The sequence below is a fragment of the Osmerus mordax genome, chromosome 21 (assembly GCF_038355195.1).
Source record: "Osmerus mordax isolate fOsmMor3 chromosome 21, fOsmMor3.pri, whole genome shotgun sequence".
NCBI classification, from domain to species: domain Eukaryota; kingdom Metazoa; phylum Chordata; class Actinopteri; order Osmeriformes; family Osmeridae; genus Osmerus; species Osmerus mordax.
In genome coordinates, this window is record NC_090070.1 from 13,231,073 (window position 1) to 13,238,180 (window position 7,108).

General features: G+C 53.3%; 1 pseudogene; it reads right to left on the reverse strand.

The window, feature by feature from the left end:
* Nucleotides 1-7,108, reverse strand: part of LOC136964994 (protein sidekick-1-like) — a 7,495-nt pseudogene continuing 387 nt past the window's right edge.

Here is a 7,108-nt window from a genome sequence, read left to right on the forward strand (position 1 = left end):
TTGACGACACGTGTCTGCACACGAGCGTGTGTGTGTGTCAGACGAAAGAGGAGAACCCTGTGACGGGAGTGCGTGACCCGGGCGGGGGGTTGTTGACGGGGTGTGTGTGTGCGGGCTGGCCCCCCGGGGTGTAGGCCCCCCCACTGAGGTGCTGGGTGACCACGGTGGGGTAGTCCTGCTCCAGCTGGGGCCCCTGCTGGCCCTGCGGACCCCGGGCACGCTTCCACGAGTTGAAGTAGGTGGGGTCGCTCATGTAGTGGTTCACAAACGAGTGTTTAGGAGGCTCGTCCTCGTAGTCACTGTCTGAGAGCTGAGGGGGGGGGGGGGGGGGGGGGGGGGAGAGGGTGAGCAGAGGTGTGTGTATGTGTGTGTGTATATGTGTGTGTGTATGTGTGTGTGTGTATGTGTGTGTGTATGTGTGTGTGTGTATGTGTGTGTGTATGTGTGTGTATGTGTGTGTGTGTCTATGTGTGTACCTCAGAGCCAGACAGCTCAGCAGCCTTCTCCGTCAGCATGGTGCTCTCTGTGAGCACGGCTCCGTTATAGGTGACGTCTTCATCTGAGTAGTGGAGCCCTCCAGGGCTGGGTCTGGGGGGGGACCTGACACACACACAGCTTTAGTACATGCTCCTCCCCCCTCCCCTCTCCTCCCCCTCTCCCCTCCTCTACCTGGTTCCGTTCTTCTTCAGGAAGGAGTTCTTGGTGTTCAGATTGCGGCTGTTCAGTTCCAGGGAGGTGAAGCCTCCGTTGTCAAGGGTTACCGACTCCTCAGTTGTCTGGATGTGCTTTCCTGCTGGGAGAGGAGAGGGAGGGGGGGGAGGAAGGGGAGAGGGGGAGGAGGGGGAGGGAGACAAGGAGCGATCAGAGAGCACCTCCTTTCTATGGTTTAAAGTTTCATAGATTTATAACACAGACAACAGAGCACCTTTAAAGACACAGGTCCCTCCCCCTCTCTCCTCCCTCCTCCCCCTCTCTCCTCCCTCCTCCCCCCTCTCTCCTCCCTCCTCCCCCCTCCCTCCTCCCCCCTCTCTCCTCCCTCCTCCCCTCTCTCCTCCCTCCTCCCCCTCCCTCCTCCCCCTCTCTCCTCCCTCCCTCCCCTCTCTCCTCCCTCCTCCCCTCTCTCCTCCCTCCTCCCCCCTCTCTCCTCCCTCCTCCCCCTCTCTCCTCCCTCCTCCCCCTCCCCTCCTCCCCTCTCTCTCCTCCCTCCTCCCCCTCTCTCCTCCCTCCTCCCCCCTCTCTCCTCCCTCCTCCCCCTCCCTCCTCCCTCCTCCCCCTCTCTCCTCCCTCCTCCCCCTCCCTCCTCCCCCTCTCTCCTCCCTCCTCCCCCTCTCTCCTCCCTCCTCCCCCTCTCTCCTCCCTCCTCCCCCTCCCTCCTCCCTCCTCCCCCTCTCTCCTCCCTCCTCCCCCTCCCTCCTCCCCCTCTCTCCTCCCTCCTCCCCCTCTCTCCTCCCTCCTCCCCCTCTCTCCTCCCTCCTCCCCCTCTCTCCTGCCTCCTCCCCCTCTCTCCTCCCTCCTCCCCCTCTCTCCTCCCTCCTCCCCCTCCCTCCTCCCCCTCTCTCCTGCCTCCTCCCCCTCTCCCCTCCCCTCATAACAGCACCTCTGGCCTGGTGTGTGCCAGGGTTACCGTAGCAACGTCAGTTTCAAGTGGTGTCCTAACACGACCTGTATTTGGCAGGGTGATGAGTTGGCTATTGACTTTGGCAGAGATCTCACACACACAGATGTACACACACACACCCACACACACACAGATGTACACGCACACACACAGATGTACACACAGCCACACACACACAGATGTACACACACACACACATATGTACACACACACTGCCACACACACACAGATGTACACACACAGATGTACACACACACAGATGTACACGCACACACACAGATGTACACACAGCCACACACACACAGATGTACACACACACACAGATGTACACACAGCCACACACACACAGATGTACACACACACACACAGATGTACACACAGCCACACACACACACAGATGTACACACACACACACAGATGTACCCCCCCCCACACACCGTTGGTTGAGCAGGAGCTGTACTTGTGGCTGTGTCCGTGCAGCAGCAAGGGTGCAGACCAGCAGCAGCACCAGGATGAGGCCCACCAGGGCCAGCACCAGCAGGAACCACCACTGCTCATAGAAGGGCCGCTCCGCCAGGGCTGGGGAGGGGAGGGAGGGGGGGAGGGGGCAGAGAGACATACTCTTACATGTTGGATGTGGAAAACTTAGTTTAGGAAAAAAGGTTAGAAAAGTAAAAAAGTTTTTGTGAAAAGTTTTTTCACACACATCGCAGCAATTTTTTCAAACGTTTTTTTCAAAATTATTTTTCAATGTTTCTAAACTTTTTATTTTGAATGTTTCTAAACTTTTTATTTTGAATGTTTCAAAAATTATTTTTCAAAAATGTTTTTTGTTGCCTTCTGCCTTGATCCATGGTAGCTTTGTAGACAATCTTACGTTTGTTTTGCATGATACCCAGGAAATGAACAAAGGTGCGCAATGACAAGAATAATATTGATCATTTACATCATGAATGTAAAATGTAAAAAAATCATGCCACCAAACTAAAAGAAAAGTAATGAGTCTGGCTTTTTTTTTTTTTTTTTTTACAAATATATCCCCCAAAAAGATTTCCAACTTTTTCCAAAAAAACTTCAAACCTTTCCCCTCAATTTATTTTCAACCTTTCATACCCTTTTTCCAAACGTTTTTTTCCACAGAACACAAAAGTTTCAAGTGTGTTCAAAACCACCTCTAGGCGGCAGCACAGGCCGGAGGCTCTTCTGATCACACGTTCACCACCAGGACAGACAGCTGTGTGTGTGTGTGTGTGTGTGAGTGTGTGTGTGTGTGATTACCTGCGAGGGCGGCGGAGGGTGAGCTGGGCTCTCCGTAACCGTAGCGATTGACAGCAATGACACGAAACTCGTATCCGACCCCTGATCTCAGCCGGTCCATCGCCACGGAAACAGTCCTGCTGCTAGGGGGGAGGAGCCTTACGAAGGAGTCCCACACCCCCTCATCTAGAGGAGGGAGGGGGGAGACAGAGGAAGGGGGAAAAGGTTAAAAAAAAATCCAGTAAAAATGAAACAGGAAGTAGATGGAGAAGAAAAAGGAAGAGTGTTCCTTACCTGAGGGGCGTGCCTCAATGACATAACCTATGATAGGTCCCGCCCCCGCATTGCCCTCCAACCAGTGGATGGTGAGAGCTGAGGAGGTCCTGGTGATTGACATCTCCAGGGGTGAACCAGGGGTGCCTACACAGGGGAGGAAGTGATCAGTCAACACACACACACACCCTACCCAAGACACACTAGCCAACACACCCACGCCACATAGCCCCCCTCACCGTTGAGGGGCTGGGAGGTGAGGTTGGCGAGGAGGGGGGGGCCGTAGTTAACGGTCCCGAGCCTGGATGCTGAAGCTGTAGACCACGCCTCTTCTCAGCTCTCTCACCTGCAGCCAACGCTGCCAGCTGCCCTTCACATCCACCGTCACCTGCCTGGTCACCCCTGCTCTCTCACACACACACAGCCGTGAGTGGATGCCAGAATGTGACTATGTTTATGTGTGGTGTGTGTTTATATGTGTGTGGTGTTTGTTTATATGTGTGTGGTGTGTGTGTGGTGTGTGTTTATGTGTGTGTGGTGTGTGTGTACCGTGGACAGGAGCTGAGGGCTGGTACACCACCCTGTACCCCTCCAGCAGCCCGTTGGGGGAGGCTGGAGCCCCCCAGGACACGTTGGCACTCCATCCTGTCACCTCGGAGAAGGACAGGAAGCTGGGCTGGCTGGGGGCTGGGGGGATGAAGGTTATTAAAGGTGAAGAGATTGAACAGGTGTGTATCAGGATAACCATGTCCTACCTGGTCCTAGCCCCCTGTCCTACCTGGTCCTAGCCCCCTGTCCTACCTGGTCCTAGCCCCCTGTCCTACCTGGTCCTAGCCCCCCTGCCCTACCTGTCTGCAGGGTCCTAGCCCCCTGTGATACCTGGTCCTAGCCCCCTGTCCTACCTGTCTGCAGGGTCCTAGCCCCCTGTCCTACCTGGTCCTAGCCCCCTGTCCTACCTGTCTGCAGGGTCCATAGCCCCCTGTCCTACCTGGTCCTAGCCCCCTGCCCTACCTGTCTGCAGGGTCCTAGCCCCCTGTGATACCTGGTCCTAGCCCCCTGTCCTACCTGTCTGCAGGGTCCTAGCCCCCTGTGATACCTGGTCCTAGCCCCCTGTCCTAACCTGTCTGCAGGGTCCTAGCCCCCTGTCCTACCTGGTCCTAGCCCCCTGCCCTACCTGTCTGCAGGGTCCTAGCCCCTGTCCTACCTGGTCCTAGCCCCCTGCCCTACCTGTCTGCAGGGTCCTAGCCCCCTGGGGCTCGCTGGCGGGCCCGTCCCCGGCTGTGGTGAAGGCGGTGAGGGTGACCAGGTGGGCTGTGTAGCTGGTCAGGTTGCCCAGGCGCAGGCTGGTCTCTGGGACGAACACCACCTGCACCTTCTCAGTCTGGTTCTGACGCTCCCTCTCCCAGTAATGTACCTGAGGAGCAGGAAGTCATGCTGCTGTTCTGCAGCTGAGGAACAGGAAGCAGGAAGTCATGCTGCTGTTCTGCAGTTGAGGAACAGGAAGCAGAAGTCTGCTGCTGTTCTGCAGTTGAGGAACAGGAAGCAGGAAGTCATGCTGCTGTTCTGCAGTTGAGGAACAGGAAGTAGGAAGTCATGCTGCTGTTCTGCAGCTGAGGAACCCTGTAGAGAAGGTTCTAGAGCTAATGTAGCAGTGTTCTCAGTGTACCACAGTTACCCACACTTCAAGAGTTCACGACAGAGAGAAATGATTAAACATTCTCTATTTCTCTCTTCCTTAATCTCCCTCTCTCTCTCTGCTGGGTGGTGCTCCCTCGCCCCACTCCTCTAATCAACATTCTACTGGGAGCCCTCTCTCTCTCTCTCCTTGTTCTGTTACGCAAATATGAAAATTCTCTCTTTCCTCTCCTTTCCTCTCCTCCTCCTGCAGAACAGATAACCTTGTGTTTGATGTTCTTACTGCTGGAGGGAGGAGGGAGGGAGGGAGATGGGGAGAGAGAGGGAGAGGAAGAGTATAATATCCAGCAGTATAAGTAGACCCATTTCTTTAAGCAAGTTCAAGTTCTTTACTCAACTCATGTTAAGTAGTAGAGGAGACTGGGCAGACTGTGTGTTTCTCTGTTATGTGTGTGTGTGTGTGTGTGTGTGATGAGAGAGAGAGAGCACCTTGTACCCAGGATGTGTCCGTTGTGTGCGTGTGTGTGTGTGTGTGTGTGAGAGCACCTTGTATCCCAGGATGTCACCGTTCTGGGTGTGTGAGGGCGGAGGCTCCCAGGAGAGCTGCAGACAGCCAGGCCCTGCTGGGACAACCCTGATGGACTGGGGGGGAGGGAGGGAGGGGCTGGGGGGGGAGGAAGAGAGGGGGGGGGGGGAACACGTTAGGGAAGGTATGTGATCTTTTCTCCCAATTAGATCATGCCTCGGGCACTCCCTGCTATCACAAACACACACATACACACACCACTTTAAGCCTTGGCCAAAAGCACATATCAGCCCATTTCATCATCATCATCCTAGTCTTCATCATCTTCATCCTCACCGCCTCCCACAGACGACCATGTGTGTGGCCAGCAAACATCACACACACACACACACACACACGCATACACACTTACTGACGTGCGTACACACACAGTGGGTTGTGATGGGAGGAGGGCGAGAGAGATGACAGGACACCTGAGTGTGTGTCTGTGTGATCGTGGGGGGGGAGGGGGTCAAGAGAGTAATTGTGTCAGTAGAATGTGTGGCTGTGTGTGTGACTTGGCACTGCACAGGGAGGGTCAAATGTGTGTGTCAGGTGTGTGTGTGTGTCAGGTGTGTGTGTGTGTCAAGGATATATTTGCGCTCTCGTCTGTCTAATGGATTCGGGGCTCAACTCTCAGTGAAAGTTAAACAAGGTGAGCCGTCACCACAAAATAGATGACCTCTCAGTGTTCCTGACACACACACACACCCACACCCACACACACTCACACACACTGCCTATTAAGGAACGCCAGTCAGGCTTTCAAAGGCAATGTCGTTCTGGGGGACAGGAGAGACAAGAAGTAGAGAGACAGATGAGAAGAGAGAAGAGAGAGAGAAATACAGATAAATAGAGTGAAGGAAGGGGGGGGGGTAGAATGAGAAGACAGGGAGAGAGAGTACAATTTGAAAATAGAATTAATGATGGAATGATAGGAGACACATCCTTCATCACCCAGTCACACATACGTATGAGTGTAATCCAAATCCTTAAGAGTTACATGGACCAATAGAAATCAATGAAGCTTTGACAGACAGACCCAGCATCCAAGCAGAGGGCACCCTCAAACCAGCCTGGCTCCTACCTGCTTCTCCAACCAAAACCTCCACTGGAGCCGACGGCGGCTCTCACCCACCATGTTGTAGGTTGTCATGGCGATCTGGTAGCGCCTGAATTTCTTGAGTTCTGGAAGAGAAGGAGGAGGAAGAGTATAGTCAGAGAGTTAAGTCTGGGTTTATAGCTGGTCGTTATTCTGGTGTGTTTCCTCTAATACTGAGAGTAGAGACAATTAGTTGTGGTTGCTAGGTATCAATTCTGATGGTAGTTGTGGTTGCTAGGTAGTAATAGTGATGATAGTTGTGGTTGCTAGGTAGATAAGGACTCACGCGTTAACTCAAACTCTACCAGCGATGCACTGCTCACTGTCTTAAAGGTGCTCTGGGCTGAGGAGAGAGAGGAGGGGGAGAAAGGGAGAGAATGAAGTATTAAGTACTAATCTGGGAAGTACTCTTGTATAATCTGGGAAGTACTCTTGAATAATCTGGTAAATACTCTTGTATAATCTGGGAAGTACTCTTGTATAATCTGGGAAGTACTCTTGAATAATCTGGTAAATACTCTTTGTATAATATGGGAAGTACTCTTGTATAATATGGGAAGTACTCTTGTATAATCTGGGAAGTACTCTTGTATAATATGGGAAGTACTCTTGTATAATCTGGGAAGTACTCTTGTATAATCTGGGAAGTACTCTTGGT